At 38.0% G+C, this 23,179-nt stretch overlaps 1 long non-coding RNA gene across 6 annotated transcripts; it reads right to left on the reverse strand.

The window, feature by feature from the left end:
• Positions 1-737: 737 nt before the first annotated feature.
• LOC127876476 (uncharacterized) lies at positions 738-14,636 on the reverse strand. Of its 6 annotated transcripts, none has more exons than XR_008047876.1 (10): positions 13,591-14,634; positions 10,610-11,143; positions 9,827-9,992; positions 9,209-9,289; positions 6,653-6,771; positions 5,949-6,077; positions 4,627-4,732; positions 2,962-3,055; positions 1,640-1,885; positions 738-1,498 (listed from the first exon to the last, which is right to left on the reverse strand). It is a non-coding gene; the product is annotated as an uncharacterized LOC127876476 (long non-coding RNA). The 6 variants fall into 6 exon arrangements; XR_008047873.1 differs by having other exon boundaries at positions 738-1,119; positions 1,509-1,885; XR_008047892.1 differs by having other exon boundaries at positions 738-1,885; positions 5,929-6,077; positions 13,591-14,636.
• Between the last annotated feature and the right edge of the window lie 8,543 nt (positions 14,637-23,179).

Here is a 23,179-nt window from a genome sequence, read left to right on the forward strand (position 1 = left end):
TGCTATATTTGTGCTTAAAGTAATAATTAACATACACGCCTTAATCAAAATTCCTTTATATCATTATATTTAACTATATTTAACAAAAATATTCAATGTTTAATGAATGACACCATCAAAATTCAAAGTCCCCAAAGACATGACATATTGTTTTGCTTTGAACACATCTTTGCTGGTCACATTAATTTATGGTTTCCCCTTAAATTGTTGTGCTTTGTCATTCTGCCATTTCATTCTGAACAAGGTCATTTATTTTTCGCCCGTTACAAAGTTCAAAGATGAGATCTGTCAGAGTTTGTGCTTAACATACCATGAGGAATGTAGAGAATATCTATCTTAAACAGTATTTATCTCTGAGCTCCTAGTTTTGACTGGGGTCATACGGTAACAACTGCTGCAACTGGCTGTGTTGCTGATTGTCTCTGAGCTCCTAGTTTTGACTGGGGTCAATTTGGTAACAACTGCTGCAACTGGCTGTGTTGCTGATTGTCTCTGAGCTCTTAGTTCTGACTGGGGTCAAGATGGTAACAACTGCTGCAACTTGCTGTGTTGCTGATTGTCTCTGAGCTCTTAGTTTTGACTGGGGTCATACGGTAACAACTGTCTCTGAGCTCCTAGTTTTGACTGGGGTCATACGGTAACAACTGCTGCAACTGGCTGTGTTGCTGATTGTCTCTGAGCTCCTAGTTTTGACTGGGGTCATACGGTAACAACTGCTGCAACTGGCTGTGTTGCTGATTGTCTCTGAGCTCTTAGTTTTGACTGGGGTCATACGGTAACAACTGCTGCAACTCGCTGTGTTGCTGATTGTCTCTGAGCTCCTACTTTTGACTGGGGTCAATATGGTAACAACTGCTGCAACTGGCTGTGTTGCTGATTGTCTCTGAGCTCCTAGTTTTGACTGGGGTCAATATGGTAACAACTGCTGCAACTGGCTGTATTGCTGATTGTCTCTGAGCTCCTAGTTTTGACTGGGGTCATACGGTAACAACTGCTGCAACTGGCTGTGTTGCTGATTGTCTCTGAGCTCCTAGTTTTGACTGGCGTCACTATGGTAACAACTGCTGCAACTGGCTGTGTTGCTGATTGTCTCTGAGCTCCTAGTTTTGACTGGGGTCACTATGGTAACAACTGCTGCAACTGGCTGTGTTGCTGATTGTTTCTGAGCTCTTAGTTTTGACTGGGGTCAATTTGGTAACAACTGCTGCAACTGGCTGTGTTGCTGATTGTCTCTGTGCTCCTAGTTTTGACTGGGGTCAATACGGTAACAACTGCTGCAACTGGCTGTGTTGCCTGACCATGAGGAATGTAGAGAATATCTATCTTAAACAGTATTTATCTCTGAGCTCCTAGTTTTGACTGGGGTCATACTGTAACAACTGCTGCAACTGGCTGTGTTGCTGATTGTCTCTGAGCTCCTTGTTTTGACTGGGGTCAATTTGGTAACAACTGCTGCAACTGGCTGTGTTGCTGATTGTCTCTGAGCTCCTAGTTTTGACTGGGGTCACTATGGTAACAACTGCTGCAACTGGCTGTGTTGCTGATTGTCTCTGAGCTCCTAGTTTTGACTGGGGTCAATTTGGTAACAACTGCTGCAACTGGCTGGGTTGCTGATTGTCTCTGTGCTCCTAGTTTTGACTGGGGTCAATATGGTAACAACTGCTGCAACTGGCTGTGTTGGCTGACCATGAGGAATGTAGAGAATATCTATCTTAAACAGTATTTATCTCTGAGCTCCTTGTTTTGACTGGGGTCCATACGGTAACAACTGCTGCAACTGGCTGTGTTATCTCTGAGCTCCTAGTTTTGACTGGGGTCAATATGGTAACAACTGCTGCAACTGGCTGTGTTGCTGAATGACAAGTTTTATTTCGTCAATTGGCGTCTGCAAAAAAAGAACAACGTGATACTGTAAATGTGTTTCCGTCTATTTTTGATACCAAACGAAAAACAAAACTTGCATAGGGTGTTACGACTTATATGACTTGAATCCATAGATGAAACGATGGCTCGATTGGTCAATGTGGATTTGAGTGCTACTTAAAAGTACCCCGGGTACTCTTCAAGTATACTACAATATACCCCGGGTACAGAAAATACGCTTAAATGCACCCAGCCAATATTTCACTGTACTCGAGGTTTACTCCTACCCAAAATCCGATGTGATATAACGCGCTAACGAATTACGAAACTAAATTATCTTTGAAAAAAAAACTGACTCAACATTCTTTGAGAGTATGAGTTTCGATTATACTGGGGCAATTTTACAGAACACTGATATAAATATGAACATACTAACTAACTTGAGAAAATGATCAAACAACGGCCAATTTAGCGTTAGTATTCCTGGGTACATTTTCCATACCCTGGGTACATTGTAGTATGTTTAAGAGTACCCGGGGTACTTTTAAGTAGTACCCGGGCTGACAAAGACCAATCAAGCAAAATGATGGACCTGGGATTATTGATACAATAATAATTAATAATAATTATTTTAGATAAAGTATAACCTCTTTATTACCAAATAATTTGGACTGGGTTTTTATAAAGATCCTTTTTATTATCAAATACTGCCTCATCAATAATGACAATAAGCAAAGGCCTACTAGACGATAGTCCCAAAAACATGAATTCAGCGAGAGTTTTTCTGAGAAAACTCAGACGATTTTTATGAAGTAAGAAAATGGTTTGGCCACCATGAACCCACATTCCAATTTTGTGTCAAAACTCTACTACTTATGTCAAAGGAAACATGAATCCAAATAAACAAGAAGGAAATTTCACATGATAATAAATATATTTGGTTTCATCACACAAGAAGCAATACTTTTCGAGGTTCGAGGTTATACTAGAACGTACAGCTGGATGGATGTATCGACGAACAAGGGTCAATCTACATGCACCCACCCATCTCTGAATTCAGGGGCTTGCCAAAAATAAACACATCGCTTGAAAACTCACCCGTAGACTGAGGGTCCTGCTTCAGGGGGATGCTTAATGAGCTGTGACTACAAATGCTTCCAGAACAATCTCAATGCTTTGCTATCCGGGTTTCCTGGAAATAAAGTAAATCATGAGCAAAATGAAACAACAAAACTGAAGACAACACTAGCTTTTTCAAGGATAAAAAACTGGCTCAACTCGGTAACATAATTGTGAGTGTCTTAATAAGATATAAACTTTCATATAAACGAGCACACATATTTTAACTAAAGCTCGCCTTGTGCCCACGATGTTACAGAGCTGGGTAACCACTTGAAACTGTGTACACGTTCAATGAAATAAAATTAAACTATGTAGTTGTTATAAATTACTTTCATTTGGTTTTAAGACCAAATTTAATTTCAATGGTGTTTATACAAAACACAAATATCAAGTGGTGTGTAAGAAAGACCAGGGTTATATATAAATTGTTCTAGAACACTTTTTGAACATTCACCAATTGCAACAGATTTTGTTTTTATGGTTAAGTATAAGAAGAAGAAGAGCTTCGCTAATATATTGGTTTTTGTAAAGGTGAAGGGACCTATCTCAATACTTCATCAAACAGAAGGAGGGATGGGTGGAGAGGGTGTATAGTGTGAAGATGTGGTCTTTTATTACATTATCTTTCAAAAATGAAAAAAAAGTTACATAACTTGCCTACACAGTCCCCTTATGATAGTGAGCATGTGTTCCAAGTGCGAAATCAATAGCCATGATGCTTAAGAAGTAAAGTGCACCAAATCACAAAACTTAACCAAATTTTCAATGTTCTAAGTATAAAAGGGGCAATAATTCTGTCAAAATGCCAGTCAGAGTTAAATAACTTTGCCTGCACAGTTCCCTTATGGTAGTTAGTAATTGATGCAAGTATGAAAGCAATAGCGTTAATACATAAGAAATAAAGTGGACATAAACACAAAACTTTACCTAAATATCACTTTTCTAAGTATAAAAGGGCACATAATTATGTCAAACTGCCAGCCAGAGTTATCTCACTTTGCTTGCCCACTCCCCTCATGATACATGTAGTAAGTGTAACAAGTTTGAATGCAATAGCTTTGATACTTTATAGAAAAGTTGAACTTAACACAAAACTGTTTATTGCATCAAACATGTGCTCAAGATGGTTCCGGAATATGCCCTTACTAGACAGGGCTAGACTTCTAATAGGGGTCGCATGAAACAACAGTTATAATATACACACCCTAGTTGTATTGAATCCTGTCAAACTGACACCTGTTTGTTAATTGAAAACTCTATTAATATGGGCATTGGTCATAAATCTGAGACATGGTGGGTGCGCGGAAATGATATCTCCTTAAAATAAGTGATTCCACAGTTTGACGTCATTGAAATGTGCGTAAAAAACGTCAAACTTTGTTTAAACTATAGATTGGTGGACAAAACTAGTCATAATGTGCGCATCTTTATCAATAAATTTAATATGATTTATGACAAACACATGTTTTGTGGATATTCTTCAGACATATTTTATTTTAATACTTGCGTTTATATATTTACTCTAGCGAAAAACATAACATCTTTCATTTGTGCATGGAAACCAATTATTATTTCAATAACATAAATCTGTACTCAAATAAAAATATATAATGCGTACGTTAAAACAAAACACATACTTACAAGAGTAGGTAAGCTGCTTGAAATTATCACATGGTTTCTTGGCTTCCTCAATTGCATGGTTTCTCCTTGCAGACTTTGATGCCACATTACGCAGTCAACTTGTTTACTGCAAATGGCAAAACAACATTTTACAGATAACGTTTAAAGATTATTTCTTAGCTGTAATCAAATCCCTTATCATTCAATAAGACACTAGTTTTTCTGCATATATTCTGCAAACAGAGAAAGAGTATGCAATTTTTAAAGGAACGTTTTTGGTTGTTCTTGCTAAATGCCCTGTGTAAGAGTCCCTTTATTAACAGATAAAGATGGAATATTATTACATAAATTGGTTTAAACGTGTGCAATATGTTTAACAATTATTATTCAAACGGAACTAATACAGTTCATGGAATAAAATAATATACATATTAAACAAAGATACGCTTGTATATTTAAAAAAAAGCCTACTTTAAATAATCATCAAATTAAAAGCAGCCAAAGCATATCACAATACCATACAATATGTAATGCAATATATTGGTATAATTTGTAGTTACCGGTAGATCTGTTTTTATGTGTTGGCGTATTAATTTCTTTTAGTTATGTCACTGACTTATGTCAGTCAACTTTCTCACAACATATTTGAACAAGTCTCTTTAAAATCTTACACTTTCTTATTTCCATGACCATCCAAGCCCATATGACCATAACATGACCCACAGGTCAGTACAGGGGCAGGGTGCAGGCCATCCTTAACATGACCCACAGGTCAGTACAGGGATAGGGTGCGGGCCATCCTTAACATGACCCACAGGTCAGTACAGGGGCAGAGTGCGGGCCATGACCCACAGGGTGCGGGTCATGACCAACTGGTTAGAACAGGGGCAGGTTGCGGGCCATGACTCACAGGTCAGTACAGGGGCAGGGTGCGGGCCATCCTTAACATGACCCACAGGTCAGTACAGGGGCAGGGTACGGGCCATCCTTAACATGACCCACAGGTCAGTACAGGGGCAGGGTGCGGGCCATGACCCACAGGTCAGTACAGGGGCAGAGTGCGGGCCATGACCCACAGGTCAGTACAGGGGCAGGGTGCGGGCCATGACCCACAGGTCAGTACAGGGGTAGGGTGCGGGCCATGACCCACAGGTCAGTACAGGGGTAGGGTGCGGGCCATCCTTAACATGATTAGAAGAGGCAGAGTGCAATAAAAATAAAACATAATAAAAGCAAATTTGAATATAGCAATATGCTAAAATATATTCTTAAACAAAACAAACTAGTTAATATTAAATGGTAGAGTATATACTAATATCATACAGACATATTTGCATTCATACCTCTCGTAGTTTAATGCATATGCACCACTGTTGTTGATGTTTAGTATACGACTGCTGCTGAAACTGTTTTTGCTGCTGTGCTGACGTGGCTTGGTTGCTAGGATTCCGCTTGACACTGAACAACGGCCACTGAAAAATAAGTTATATTGGATAATTTGTTATAATGTAATCAAAGATGACAAGTGGTTCAAGGGATTTAATGCTTTTGTTGTTTTTATACACAAATATTAACACACTTCTGTGCACACTATTAGTTAATCCCTCTGAATAAAATATAAGTAACACAGCCTCTGTAATTCCATGCGTGGTGAGATACAGAAACAGTAAATTAATATTATGCAAGAGAGTTACTTGGCCAATGATAAGTTAGAGCTTTGTCACAAAATGATAACTAAACCTCAACCCAGACTTCATGGGGCTCACATGATTGAAGTTTCATCCGATTCCCTTTAGAAATGTAGACATATACATATGTGGTGAGGTAAAACTATGTTTACATAAAATGCAGACGAAACGCCCCTCTAACAGACCAACTTACAGAACATTGACTCCCATAAAACCTCTGCATGGTTTGTGGGATTTAATACTCATTGTATTCACATCTCCACCCTGCAGGTCATGTTTTTATAATATTACTGTGAGATTGGAATGTTAATAGTAAAAAGATAAAAGACTGAGGCTGCTGCTTGAGCCAAGATCGGTACCAATTTGACCTTCGGAATGGAAGCCCCTTTCTCTAAAGGGTCACGCTTGGCACAGTTGCACAGTTCTTTAGATGGTCGTGATTTTCAGGGTACTGTTCCATGTTGATTGACAAGTTGTCCTGTAAAATAAAATATCAACAAACTTAAACTCCAGTAGCATCAGCAAGAGATAATTCTATTCATCACTTAGAATGTCCTTTACTTAAGGCAAGTAACCATGTGACAAAATTAGACATATGATATAAATTATACAAAGCATTACACAGTTTTGTAACATGAGCAGCAAACTTAAGTGTATGAACTGTCATGAAACTTACGCCAATTGCATTAATTCTGGTGGCATTAATGCTTAGTCAAGTCGCAACTTTTCCAACATTTCACACATCAAAAACATGAAGAACGAAAACCAACAAAATACTCCCGGTTAGAAGTCTGGTTTTCATTGATCGTGTGTACAATGTTAGATATGTTTAACGGTCTGGTTCACATTGATCGTGTGTACAATGTTAGATATGTTTAACGGTCTATGTTCTTCATTAAACAAGAAAATGCGATCTGGCTGATTACTAAACTTGTAAAAGATATTATGCCCAAAAACATTATTGAACATTTTCATCATGATCCGATAAAACTTATTTTGAAACGGATAGCAGATGTTAATAAGTGCCAACACTTTTTGCCTTTATTGATATTTTGGTTTTTAAGGAAGCATTTTCTTATAAAAATCCAGATTTTGCGGTAAGTGGTTTCCCTGACTAGCCTGTGCAGATTGCGTTTCCCAGAGGTAAGTGGTTTCCCTGACTAGCCTGTGCAGATTGTGTTTCCCAGAGGTAAGTGGTTTCCCTGACTAGCCTGTGCAGATTGTGTTTCCCAGAGGAAAGTGGTTTCCCTGAGTAGCCTGTGCGGATTGCGTTTCCCAGAGGTAAGTGGTTTCCCTGACTAGCCTGTGTGGATTATGTTTCCCAGAGGTAAGTGGTTTCCCTGACTAGCCTGTGCGGATTGCGTTTCCCAGAGGTAAGTGGTTTTCCTGACTAGCCTGTGTGGATTATGTTTCCCAGAGGTAAGTGGTTTCCCTGACTAGCCTGTGCGGATTGCGTTTCCCAGAGGTAAGTGGTTTCCCTGACTAGCCTGTGCAGATTGCGTTTCCCAGAGCAAGGTTAATTCATGTTTTTAAAGCTACCTTTTAACTCTTATAATAACAACACAAAGTGAACATAAGTTGTAACATAAAAATCCTCTAACTTATTATTATTTTTGTTTGAATTTAGTATGAATGGCAAGGTGTAAATATTGACTTCATTTCGCAATGGACATAGAAACCCAACAAAAAGACATAAAGGTTCAACTTGTGAATGGAATAATAAAAATGAAAATTGACGAGTAAATTGTGATTGTTAGTGGGTTCGGGAGGTATAAAATTGATGCCTTAATGTGTGATTGTTAGTGGGTTCGGGAGGTATAAACTTGATGAGTTAATGTGTGATTGTTAGTGGGTTCAGGACGTATAAAATTGATGACTTAATGTGTGATTGTTAGTGGGTGATAACCAAGTTTGTTTTAAGGTTTGAACTGGTGACCTAGTTTTTGGAAGCAATGTGACAGATTCAAACTAAACCTATAACATATCAAGATAAACATTCTGACCATGTTTGATCATGATTGAGTCATGATAATTGAGATGTGAGACCTAGTGTATTGTTACTCAAGTGGCCTTGATTTAAACTCAGGCTAACTATTGTCAAAATAAACTTTTTGCCTTGATAATGTCAGAACATTTTGACCCAGTTTCATCAAGATTCGATAAACATTCAGGCCTTTAGATTCTTAAACAAGCTGACAGTTGAAGCAGCACACAGCATGCTCAATGACATAGGGTGATCACAATTACTCAGTTTGAGAAATGTTTGCTCAATTCAGTTAAAAAATATATATTTAAATGTGTTAATTTCCAAAACATATCACTTAGGAGTCTTCTCGGGGAAATATCTATATGGGAAATTCCCGATGCACTCAATACACAAGCTATGGACACTTGTATTTACAAGTGATTTTGTAAACCATTAAAATTATAATCCAATAGTTCATAATTTATAATTAGTCTCTAAACTAGATGTTCGGATCTCCACAAAACAAATCAACATTTTATGCAAAGCTACAAACATCAGTGACCCCTCTTAGGTAACAATGGCAATTTTATAAACATACTTACATTTAAAATGGAACCTGACTTTGTAGAGTTAACGATTTAGATATATTGGAACCTGCTGAAAAAGTGTGTGTTTTCCATGTTATTATGTGCTTAAATAAAGCTCTGGATTTTTAATTCAAGTCTGAATGTCAGGGATTAGCGTGACACTGTTGCATCTTCTTCGAATTTCAAAATAGTCAAATAAGGTTGTTGATGAACCCTTGAAATGAAATAATTTGTACTGGTCTTCTTAATTGAAGAGCAGAAACCCCAAATTGCATTGAGTTTTAACTATTTGTTAAAACTTGATTACATCTAAAGTCTAAGGCTGTTAAGCCAGGGTCTCCTGAATGCTTTGCCAAAGTTACCCGTTTTGCCATGGCAACAGGACTTTCAGATTAGGATGTTGTGGCTGAGTTGTAGTTGGGGAACCTGTGAGTATGAGGCCTCTGTAAACAGAAAAAAAAGATCTCAGGGCATCCCAGAAATGTTTCCCTGTAAACCAAAAAATTCAATGCATTCTGAAATGGCATTAGTTATATTTGAATCAATTTTGTTTGAGTTAAAAAATAATAAGAAATACATTAAATTTGAAGACTTCAGATAGAAAAGAGATACACAATTAAACACTAGATACTATACTTCTATATGGTGTACACTTGATACAAACCTAGCCTACTAAATAATTGTTTATCCCTTTCTAAAAATATTTATTAAGTTACGTGTAACTCAAAAAAGGTGGGACGGACATAAGGACGGATTTAAGGAAGGGCAGAGCGAATAACAGACAAGAACAAATATTTACGCCCCTCTCCTGCGCCCTTTCAAGGCAATACAAATTGGCGGCTATTATAAATATTACCAATATCATAATAACTGTCAGCTATAATATAGTTTAATCAATATATAAAACGCACACACTATTTAAATTGAAATTTGGAGTAAAAAACTCATCACACATTATACATGATAAATTACCAATGTACCTTGCAGATAAAGTAATCTTGGCCCCTGGGTAAGACAGTCTGGAGCCACAGGTCTAGAGACGCTGCACACTTCGGGTAGAACTCATTGAGCATTTGCCTCACGGTACTTGGGCAGGAAGTGTCCCTTGGCGTCTGGGTCCAGCTGACCAGAGAGCCTTTTATTCAGCTGCGTACAAGAGTCACATGTGCATAATCAGTGCATCGGGTCCTGTAGGAACCGGCTCTTAAAACAGATTCCAAGAATTTAAATAAATATCGAAAAATAATGAAGACAATAATTTTATAATGTACTGAAAGCATTTAAATAATTGTTTTACTAAAATGGAATAGAAAAGTTTTCATGCATGGAGAAACTTTTGGTTCAGGAGCTGAATTTTCCGCAAAATAGACAAACTATGCCCTGACATACTAAGATTAAAACTTATATTAAATCCAGTGTTATTTGCATTCATTTACCAAGTTTGATCAATATAAAGACACAGAATTCCCATTTGATGCTATGAACTTTTCCTCAATCAGGCAGACAACGGAAAATACTGATGTAAAGTGAACTATATGAGCCACATTCTGGGAAACAATAGGACTTAATGTATGTGCAGTCTGCACAGGATATTCTGGGATGACACTTTAATAGGACTTACTGTATGTGCAATCTGCACAGGCTTATCTGGGATGACAATTTAATAGGACTTAATGTATGTGCAATCTGCACAGGCTAGTCTGGGATGACACTTTAAGCACATACATGAAGCCCCATATCCCAGAACACCGCTAAGATACTACTTATTGTTCTTATTGCTGCTGCTGCTGCTGCTGCTGCTGGGACTGGGCCATAGACAGAGATGGAGCAAGTCCTGACGCTGAAGTCGCCACCCGAAACCTGAGAATTGCCAATAACAACTGTTGTTGAATGGAGTCAATCGCATACTGCTCTCCAGGCCTAAGGTTCACATTATTCGAGAACAACATATTATGGTCAGTCACATTAACGGACGTGTCACGCAACGCTTGCTCTACCTGTTGGATCAGATCGTTTCAGTTTGAGCGACTTGTCCGGCCTAATTTGTCGACGCCCATCATTCAATTGTTGCTAAGCGACATGGGTGCTGAGACGGAAGTCAAACTCACCAAGGCTCTGCTGTTGGAAGTGTTGATGTAGCCAGCAAATTGGGAGGATATATTGATAGGAGGCTTGGTAGTCTGACGCAAGACGTTTTCATGCTGATTTTCTTAAGCAAGTTGTAGTATTTGTGCAAGAAGGGGGTTGTCATCGACTTTCATTTCAATGACGTTTGTCATGTTTGCTAGTAAAGTTCACTGAAAAGGAAATGGAAAGTAAACTAAAACCGGATTGTTTAGTGACACATGAATAAGCCTTGAAACACCTTATCTTACAGACCTGTTTTTTAAATGCCAAACATTGTGCCTATAATTGATTATTAGAATATTGCAATTAATTTTTTGCACTAATTAGAACTCAGGATAACGTAGTATCAATGTTTTACGCGCACCAACTTGAAATTAGAATTTTTGTGTTTGTAGCAAGGTGTACTATTTATTTTTTGTAAATCAAAAACAGGCATTACTTGAGCAATTTATAATGTGAGACTGTACACCTTTAATTGTGTGACTATAGAACTTTAAATGTGAGACTACACAATTTTAAATGTGATACTCAGCAACTTAAAATGTGAGACAACACAACTATAAATGTTACCCTCTACATATTTAAGTGTGAGTCTGCACACCTTTAAATGTGACAGTTTATGACTTATACCTAAGACTTAACAACTTTAAATGTGAGACAATACAACTGAATGGCATTTAATAAGAAACAATAGATGTGAGTTCAAAATAGTAATAAAACTTAGTGAAATAAGCAAACTAGAGCTGTGTCACAGACGTGACGAATACCCCCACATACTGCATTGAAACATAATATTTTGCATGTCGTCTTCACAAAAAACAGCAGACACCATGCTTAATTTTTAAAACGCACTAAGTGACCCTTTGACCTAGTTTTTGACCCAGAAAGGCCCATGTTCTAACATGGCCTTAAGATCATCTCAATAAAACTTTTGACCAAATTTGGTGAAGATCGGATGTAAACTACTTGAATTAGAGAGCAGACACCATGCTGAATGTTAAAAAATACAAAAAGTGATCCGGTGACCTAGTTTTATGCCCGGAATGGCCCATGTTCAAACTTGTCCTAGAGATCATTTATATAAAACTTGTGACCAAGTTTGGTGAGGATTTGATGAAAACTACTTGAATTAGAGAGCGGACAACATGGTGAGGTTTAAAACGCACTTAGATACCCCGTGACCTTGTTTTTGACCCGGCATGACCCATATTCAAACTTGACCTAGACATCATCTAGATACAACTTCTGACCAAGTTTGGTGATGATCTGATGAAAACTACTTGAATTAGAGAGCAGACAACATTGTGATGTTTAAAACGCACTAAGTGACCCCGTGACCTTTTTTTGAGCCAACATGACCCATATTCAAACTTGACCTTGACATTATCAAAATATAACTTCTGACCAATTTTTGGTGAAGCTCTGATGAAAACTACTTGAATTAGAGAGCGGACAACATGGTGAGGTTTAAAACACACGAAGTGACCCCGTGACCTAGTTTTTGACCCCGCATGGCCCTTGTTCGAACTTGACCTACACATCATCTAGTTACAACTTCTGACCAAGTGTGGTGAAGATCGGATTTAAACTACTTGAAATAGAGAGCGGACATCATGCTCAATGTGTAAAACGTACTAAGTGACCATGTGACCTAGTTTTTGATCTGACATGGCCCATGTTCGAACTTGGCCTTCAGATCATCTAGATAAAACTTCTGACCAAGTTTGGTGAAGATCGGATGAAAACTACTTGAATAAGAGAGAGGACACCATGCTGAATGTTTAAAAACTCACAAAGTGACCCCGTGACCTAGTTTTTGACCCAGCAAGGCCCATGTTTGAACTTGGCCTAGACATCATGTAGATACAACTTCTGACCAAGTTTGGTGAAGATAGGATGAAAACTACTTGAATTAGAGAGCGGACACTTAATACGAACCAACAGACTGACCGACAGACAAGTTCACTCCTATATACCCCCCTAAACTACGTTTGTGGGGGGTATATTTAAGCCATTATTCTGATAAAAACCTTTAAAATGTGCTATAACTAGGGGCTAGCTCTGTGCAGAGTTTATTTTAACCATTTTTGGATTGGGACAATTCGCAAAAAATCATAGTGTTTTGAATTAAATTGGGAAAATGGTTGTAGTTTTTGCTAAACATAATTTAAAAATTGAGAATAAGTGCTATCAAGATAAATTGCACTTAGGTTCAACTTATAGAGCTGCATAAGGAAACAAACTCAATTTGTAGCCTATTAAAACATTGTTTGGGGTCAAACCTTGAATTGAGAACTTTAGCCAGTAATTATGGAAAAAATAAACTGTTTAAGATTACGACTGGGACTCAATTTTAGCCAAGATTTCGACAAAATGAATAACACTGTATGATCTCACCTGAAGCTCAAGAAGCTGAGCTGATATGCTGGCCTCGCTGATATTGCCAAGGGCTGAATTTGAGTTCTGATTAACTCAATGTTGCAACCTATCAAAACATTCTTTTTCTTTCGGGGAAACCATGAATTGAGAACTTAAGCCAGTAATCATTGATATAGACTTTTTGAGATAAGAATTCGGCCCCAATTTCAACAAAATAATTAACACTGTAAGGTCTCACCTGTGCTCAAGAAGCTAAGATGACATGCTGATCTTGCTGATATTGCTAAGAGCCGAGTTCTAGTTCTGCTTTATTCAGGTTGCAAGTCAAAGGGCGTACTGGACCACACAACAAAACTGCTGTTATTTTTCAAAGCCTTTTCTTGCATCAATTCAATGCGAGGCCTTTTGGGCTCGGAGTGCTAAGTGCTCATAACAAAACCAAACATGTTCACTTTAAGCACCTTGTTCACAATAGTGGGCGTAATTTGCGTCTGTGGCACACCCCATGGATATATGGATCTCTTAGTGTTTACAACAAAGTCTTTACTGCCTTTCTGTGTCAGCATGGATGTATTGTGCTCTGGGTATTTACATCCAAGTCATAACTGCCTTTCTGTGTCAGCATGGATGTATCGTGCTCTGAGTTCACAGCAAAGTCATAACTACCTTTCTGTGTCAACAAGGATGTATTGTGCTCTGTGTTCACAACCAAGTCATAACTGCCTTTCTTTGTCAGCATGGATGTATTGTGGTCTGTGTTCACAGCCAAGTCATTACTGCCTTTCTGTGTCAGCATGGATGTATTGTGTTCTGTGTTCACAGCCAAGTCATTACTGCCTTTCTGTGTCAGCATGGGTGTATCGTGTTCTGTGTTCACAGCCAAGTCATCACTGCCTTTCTGTTTCAGCATGGGTGTATCGTGTTCTGTGTTCACAGCCAATCATTACTGCCTTTCTGTGTCAGCATGGATATATCTTGCTCTGGGTGTTCACAACCAAGTCATTACTGCCTTTCTGTGTCAGCATGGATGTTTTGTGGTCTGGTTGTTCACAGCATAGTCATTACTGCCTTTCTGTGTCAGCATGGATATATCTTGCTCTGGGTGTTCACTGCATAGTCATTAATGCCTTTCTGTGTCAGCATGGATATATCTTGCTCTGGGTGTTCACAGCATAATCATTACTGCTTTTCTGCGTCAGCATCAATATATCGTTCTCTGGGTGTTCACAGCATAGTCATGACTGCCTTTCTGTTTCAGAATGAATGTATTGTGCTCTGTTTTCACAGCCAAGTCATTACTGCCTTTTTGTGTCAGCATGGGTGTATTGTGTTCTGTGTTCACAGCCAAGTCATTACTGCCTTTCTGTGTCAGCATGGGTGTATCGTGTTCTGTGTTCACAGCCAAGTCATCACTGCCTTTCTGTGTCAGCATGGGTGTATCGTGTTCTGTGTTCACAGCCAATCATTACTGCCTTTCTGTGTCAGCATGGATATATCTTGCTCTGGGTGTTCACAACCAAGTCATTACTGCCTTTCTGTGTCAGCATGGATGTTTTGTGGTCTGGTTGTTCACAGCATAGTCATTACTGCCTTTCTGTGTCAGCATGGATATATCTTGCTCTGGGTGTTCACTGCATAGTCATTAATGCCTTTCTGTGTCAGCATGGATATATCTTGCTCTGGGTGTTCACAGCATAATCATTACTGCTTTTCTGCGTCAGCATCAATATATCGTTCTCTGGGTGTTCACAGCATAGTCATGACTGCCTTTCTGTTTCAGCATGAATGTATTGTGCTCTGTTTTCACAGCCAAGTCATTACTGCCTTTTTGTGTCAGCATGGGTGTATTGTGTTCTGTGTTCACAGCCAAGTCATTACTGCCTTTCTGTGTCAGCATGGATGTATTGTGCTCTGGGTGTTCACAACCAAGTCATTACTGCCTTTCTGTGTCAGCATGGATGTATTGTGCTCCGGGTGTTCACAGCATAGTCATTACAAACTTTCTGTGTCAGCATGGATATATCTTGCTCTGGGTGTTCACAGCATAGTCCTTACTTCCTTTCTGTGTCAGCATAGATATATCTTGCTCTGGGTGTTCACAACCAAGTCATTACTGCCTTTCTGCGTCAGCATGGATGTATTGTGCTGTGGGTGTTCACAGCATAGTCATTACTGCCTTTCTGTGTCAGCATGGATATATCTTGCTCTGGGTGTTCACAGCATAGTTATTACTGCCTTTCTGTGTCAGCATGGATATATCTTGATCTGGGTGTTCACAACCAAGTCATTACTTCCTTTCTGTGTCAGCATGGATGTATTGTGCTCTGGGTGTTCACAACCAAGTCATTACTGCCTTTCTGTGTCAGCACGGATGTATCGTGCTCTGGGTGTTCACAACCAAGTCATTACTGCCTTTATGTGTCAGCATGGATGTATCGCGCTCTGCATATTCACAACCAAGTCATTACCGCCTTTCTTTGTCAGCATGGATGTATCGTGCTCTGGGTATTCACAACCAAGTCATTATTGCCTTTCTTTGTTAGTAACATTGCCAAAAGTCTGTTCTATTATGATATTTTGGCCGCTGAGAGGACAATCTGGGGCAGTCCGTAACCCTACTGTTGTCCAAACTATCAACAGCAGTCGAAGTATCCCATAGGAAAGCTTATGCTTTTATTGTTCCTTGATTTTCTCCTGTTCAATTTCTGTTTGTCCTATAAAGATTGGAACAAGTTATTGAACTTTTTATTCTTCATGATATTTGTTGTGATGTCCAACAGCAACAACCGACTGTTAGCGTAACCATAACTACCGCTATTTTTTTCTTTAACTTTTCGTGTCTGTAACACTCGTCCCTTTCAGGCCCACGTGGAACTCTAGCTTAACAAAACTACCCAGGCTTATGTGTGGACAACTTGACGTGGGCATTGCGTTTGTTCAGAACAGAATTATGCTCAGAATTTCCTGCAGAACGGAGTTGTTCAACGCTGCTGACTTTTTGAGTTAGGAGGTCAAGGGGGAGGAGTTAGAAGTCAGGGGCGGGGAAAGGTGGTTCTGGACTGGGTCTCTTGCAGGCGGGACTTGTGCGGTTGCTGGGTCAACTTGATATCAATGCTGGTGCTTTGCTGAAAACAACAACAACACAGTGGGTGATAGGAACTTGTAACAAATTATATTACAATCTATAACAAACTATGCCTCTTGACAGGTTGTGAAGGTTTTCAACAACATGAATTTCTAATCTGGCATTTTATTGGTTCCTTGTCCTTAATAGCATGAACGTAAAAACAATTAAGTCATTTTGTATTAAAACAAGAAAAGTGTTGGCTAATGCTTTACTTATCTGTAAATTTATATCTTTAATCTTTACTCCATTTCCAGAAATGTATTTTCATAAGCCAATATGCGTATAACTGATGTTAGAAAGTGTCGTCCCAGATTAGCATGTGAAATTCACATAAGCTAATAAGGGAGGGTACTTTTTGACTAGACTGGATTTTCATAAAGAGGATTATTTGTTCAATGAAAAATATCTTTAAGAGGAAAATGTTGTCCGTGATTAGCCTGTGTGGACTGCACAGGCTAATCTGCGACAACAATTTAAGCACATGCATTAGGCCCCATTTTTCAACATCACAGCTTATTTATCTATTAGACAATTTTTTGCTGCATAACACAAAGAAGGAAAACCATCTGGTTAAAAATTTAATATTTTTTAATTGTACTTATTCTATTAATCACATTACTTTTAAAATGCCATTAGATATGTTTTATTGTTAATATAGGTTTCAATAAATGGGAGGCAACAATATTAATATTTAATAATAATATTAATGTCTCACCAATGTTGAAAAAAAACACACACATATTATATTACCATGCCTTTACAGATCTTTGATGGTTAAAATCTGTTTAAATTCACACTAGAATTTGTTTTTAAGTCAATCAACAAGTAAGTTGTAAGGCATAATAAAAATAAATAAAACATTAAACAACTTAAGGGCAACAACTCACTGCTGGTGCAGATCTACAGACCTCTCCCTTGTTAGTTTCAGCTAAAATGTCCTTCATGTTGCAATACGAGGACATGGTAAGGCTGTCTCACCCTCACATCGCTGGACTTTGATTTGGCTGAGCCTTTCACTACTACTTTGTCTTCTATGCTTAGCAGGTGCTGTAACATTGAGAAAACCAATATGAAGTCTTTTGAACTAGTAAATTAGTAATACACAGCAATTGTTTTGCCAAATTGAAAAAAGTATCTATACCACACCAATGAGGAAAATTAGCATAATAATATCAAACATCGGGAAAATTCTATCTTTTAAATTGGGAATTATATGTATTTTTAATTGCATGGAACTTAATTGCACAAATCCGATTAAAATATATTCTTTGACATGCGTTTTTGTTGAAATGTTCAGTTTCAGTGCTCATTTTATTAGTCCACATGCATATAAGGAAGTGCCTATTACGTGTACTTTATAAAGATGGAAAGAAAAGGCTTTTTTTCACATACACCTTGGAGTAAAAATTATGTTACAGGCCATTTGCGCTTAATAACTATCATATTACAATACTAGTTTGTCTGTACTTTGTTGATGCCCATAAATCTATATTATCACAGTTACCAATAACAAAACAATATTTTGTCCAAGTTATTTTAAACATTAACTGTGTTTGATATGATATTTTATGAACAAAATACAGATCGAAGTTTTCAATTTTGTGAAAAAATGAGTAGCCAACTCTTTAAAAATGGCAAACTACGTTAAATTGGGAAATTGTGAGCTACTATTAGAATTGCTCAATATGTATGTTAAATTTGCATTTATATGTACACCGATGTCGCAATTACCAGTTTTTAATCATAGTGGTTTTTATACCATATTTGTTCTAATCAGAATTTACAAATACCAACAGACTGGAAGCAGACTAAACTTGAGCCATATTCAGGACAACTGGGCTTAATGAATATGTATAGTACCACATTAGCCTGTGAAGTCCACACAGGCTAACTTGAGACGACACTTTCCACCAAGACATGATTTTTGTTTAGAAATAATTTCTTTAAAGCGAAAATTTCCTCAAAAATGGAAAGCATTATCCCTGATAATTCAGAGTGCGCACTGCACAGGCTAATCTGTGGATGGTACATAACATGCATTAAGCACCCTTTTCCCATAACAAGGCTCACCTGGTATCATCTTGTACAACTCTGTAACAGACTGTAGGGGGATTTACTTTGAGCCTCATACCGAGAAAACAGGGCTTTATAAATTGTGCACAAAGTGTCTGCCCAAATAAGCCTACCGTAGGTTTCCACGTATAGCGCGCAGTGTTTTACCTCCAAAATTCAAATTAAAAAGCTGGTGCGCGCTATACATTGATACAACGCCATCCTGGCTGCTAGATTGGTAAAAAATATGTTGTGTAATCGTAAATAATCAAAATAGCCGCCATGTTTTTTTCCAGAAAACTACCACCCTATAATCGTACAGACTGAGGGGCCATTGTCGAAACAACTGGTAGATATGAATGCGGTAGAAGAAGTTTTGGTAAAAAATAAATATGTTTGAATAAACTTGCGGACATTTCTTTGTTTGTGTTTACACTTCTTAATTGATGAATTCCGATGGGGATTGTTGTCGACATTCCGGAGAGCAGGCAAGGGTAGGTGCGAACGAGGTCTTTTTTGCATGTACGGTAGGTGTGAAAGGGGGTCATTTTTCACTTCGTAATTGGCAGATGTTATTGAGTAATATGTGCCACGACTTGTTAATACGCTAATTGATATTTGAGACACTAATTGACACTTGAGAACGTGAAGATATGCAAATGCATTTTGTGTGTATAAATATTGAATGTTGAACAGTGGTGTACCTCAACAACTGTATCCCCGTCTCCCATGCCACATTCAAATTTACCGGTAATGCCCATGCTTTCCCCGAGGAAAAATCACACAATGTACACTATTCTTATTTTCTCACGTTTTCACGAAATGCACGTGGACTGTTAATCTTTTGCTAGAAAATTACAAAATTGTAAAAAAAAGTATAGTGCTATGCAACCCATGCTCCTAATAAAAATGACGCTTCCTATTTTGAATGCTTAATTAAGCTTTCCAATGCCCCTGATTATTGGATTGTGCAATAGTAAAATGGCGGCCATTTTCAGTCCGATTAGGTGGTTTTATTGTCTTTAAATATTTTTTTCTCCATTTTTGCATTTAAAAAACAGCCTGCGCGCTATACACGGGTGCGCGCTATACGTGGAAACCTACGGTAACAACTTAAAATGAAAGACTACATAATTTTTAATTTGATACTCGGCAACTTTAACTGTAAAACAATACAACTTTTAACATGACACTAAACAACTTAAAATATGAGACTGTACATATTTAAATGTGCACATCTTATTACGCGAGACTAAACAACTTGCAATAGACAATACAACAAGTCATAAGACACAATACTGTAAGTATATGAGTACTTGATCACACACGTTTTGCCTATGGATTAGACAGAAATGCAAAAACAGATGAAACTCTATGGTGAATTAAGTATATGATACTCTGTCTTGCTACCAGGGGCCATTATACTATAAATTATAGCCTATTATGGTTAAATCTATTATATGTACGTGATATTGAATCCATACTAGTTGATGTCTACATTTTATGCCATTGTTTTTGTAAGACAGACCTTAGATGTAAAGTTAAGTCGCTGGCGTTGAAAGTGTGTGCATAAGGATATGAAAGCAGTATAGTGATTTTGTCTTTGCAAACATCTGATTCTAATTTATATAAAAATCTTAATCAGTTATACGTGAACACAAATACTGAACAATTTAGAATTTGTGATTTGTATTTTAACTGTACTAAGTTTCAACTTATACAGCTTAATAAGGCAAGTAACTCATTGTTGCAACCTATCAAACACTTTTTGTGGCAAATATTGCATTGTAAATTTTAACCAGTAAATATTTATAAACAAGGGCTGTTTGTAAAACATGCATGCCCCCCATATGGGCTGTCCATTGTAGTGGCAGCCATTGTGTGAGTACGATTTTTGTCACTGTGACCTTGACCTTTGACCTAGTGACCTGAAAATCAATAGGGGTCATCTGCGAGTCACGATCAATGTACCTATGAAGTGTCATGATCCTAGGCAAAAGCGTTTTTGAGTTATCATCCGAAAATCATTTTACTATTTCGGGTCACCGTGACCTTGACCTTTGACCTTGTGACCTCAAATTCAATAGGGGTCATCTGCGAGTCATGATCAATCTACCCATGAAGTTTCATGATCCTAGGCGTATGCGTTCTTGAGTTATCATCCGGAAACCATTTTACTATTTCGGGTCACCATGACCTTGACCTTTGACCTAGTGACCTCAAAATCAATAGGGGTCATCTGCGAGTCATGATCAATCTATCCATGAAGTTTCATGATCCTAAGCGTATGCGTTCTTGACTTATCATCCGGAAACCATTTTACTATTTCGGGTCACCGTGACCTTGACCTTTGACCTAGTGACCTCAAAATCAATAGGGGTCATCTGCGAGTCATGATCAATGTACCTATGAAGTTTCATGATCCTAGCCCCAAGCGTTCTTGAGTTATCATACGACAACCACCTGGTGGACGGACCGACCGACCGACCTACCGACCGACATGAGCAAAGCAATATACCCCCTCTTCTTCAAAGGGGGGCATAAAAAGAGACTTTTTGAGGAATGGGGCTGAATTTAGGCCCAATCTTTGACAAAATTAATAACACTGTAAGGTCTCACCTGAAGCTCAGAAGCTGAGCTGATATGCTGGCCTCGCGGATATTGTTAAGGGCCGAGTTTGAGTTCTGAATAACTTCGGGTTGAGAGTCAAAGGGCTTACTGGAGCATACAACAAAACTGGTGTCATCTTTTTAAGCCTTCTTTAGTCTCAATTCAATGCGATGCCCTTTGGGCTCGGAGTGCAAAACTGGACGGGTTTACTTTAAGCAACTTGTTTTCAATAATGGGGGGAATTTGCGTCTGAGGCGCACCACATGAATATATTGTGCGCTGAGGACAGTCCGTTACGCTACTATTGTCCTATCTACAGCAGATATACTTCAGAATGAATATACAGAATGAATCGTTTCAATTGTTCCTTGATTTGCTCCCGTTCCTTGCTGAATATAGAGCTGTCTTATAAAGAATTAAACAAATTATTAAACGTTTAATTCTTTGTGAGATTCTTCGTGATGTCCACAGCAGGAACTAACTGTTTGCATTAACTGTTAGCGTTACCATAAGTACTGCTATAACGTCTCGCTTCTGTAACACTCATCCCACTCGGGCACTAGAGCTAAACAAAACTACTCGGGCTTGCTTGGGGAAATCTTGTCACAGACATTTCGGTTGTTCATAACAGCGCATGAAAACTTGACGTGCTGAGGATTTATTGCAGAGTAGACTTGTGTAACAATGCTGACACCTTGAGGCCGGAGGTCCAGTGGGAGGAGCTAGGGATCAGGGGAGGGAAAGAATCGTTCTGTATTGGGGCTCCTGCAGGCCGGACTGGTGCTGTTGCTTGGCCAACTCGATATCAATGCTGGTGCTCTCCTGAAAACAACACCACTAGAGTGGGGGATATGAACTTGTAACACATTTTTATATTACAATGTATAATACACTACATATATGTCTATTGATTGGATGTGAAGGATTTCAACAGCAAAACATAATTATCTGAATTTCTAATTTGGCATTTCATTGGTGCCTTGTCCTAAATAGCAATTAATGAAAATTAATGCAATTAAACCATTTCATATTCAAACATTAAAAGTGTTGGATAATGCTTTTATAACCTGTAAATTCATAATTATTATTCTTACTTAACTTTCAGTGTAATTTATAAGCCAAATTGCCGCTCATCAATATTAGAAGCTTTCTTCCCAGATTAGAAGATACTTATTTTCAACAAAACATACCTTTAAAGAGGTAATTGTTGTCCCTAAGTAGCCTGTGGGGACTGCACAGGCTAATCTGGGACTACAATCTAAGCACATGCATTAAGCCCTATTTTATCACAGCGTGGCTCATTGATGTTTTTAGCCAGTTTTTTCCTGCAGAACAACAAAAAAGAATGAAAAATCATCTTGTTAAAAATAATAAATTGTTCATTGTACTCATAATTATAATCGGTTAACTTTTACAATTCTTTCACAGAGGTTTTAATGTTAATACAAGTTTCAACAAGCAAATTCTTTGAATTGATATCCCCCGCCAATATGCTTCTGGACACAAAAGTGTTATATTTGACACTCAAAAAAGCATTTTTTCAAGATACAAATGGCCATAACTTCATTATTAACAGATTGTGTACAATGCCATTTGGCGTGCATCATTCTCTTATCCATATATACTCATACCAAGTTTCAATGCAATCCGCTAAAGCACTTCCAGACAAATGGACGGACGGAAAGACGGACAACGCCAAAACAATATCCCTCCACCTATGGCGGGGGATAAAAATAAATGGGAGGCAACAACTTCATATTAATGTATTCCCAAAGTAAGAAAACACACACACCATTTTTACCATGCCTGTACAGGTCTTTAGTGTTAAACTCTGTTTAAATTCACACTAGACAACAGTTCCAAAGTAAACCATCATGTCATAAAAGTTGTAAGACATATTACAAATTAATAAATATGAAACAATTTAATGGCAACAACTCACTGCTGGTACATATTGACAATTCTCTCCCTTGTTAGTGTAAGCTAAATTTATTAAAGGCCACAATATACTAAATGATTTCCCTATATAATTCAATGT

This window comes from Dreissena polymorpha, chromosome 1 (assembly GCF_020536995.1).
Source record: "Dreissena polymorpha isolate Duluth1 chromosome 1, UMN_Dpol_1.0, whole genome shotgun sequence".
NCBI classification, from domain to species: Eukaryota; Metazoa; Mollusca; class Bivalvia; order Myida; family Dreissenidae; genus Dreissena; species Dreissena polymorpha.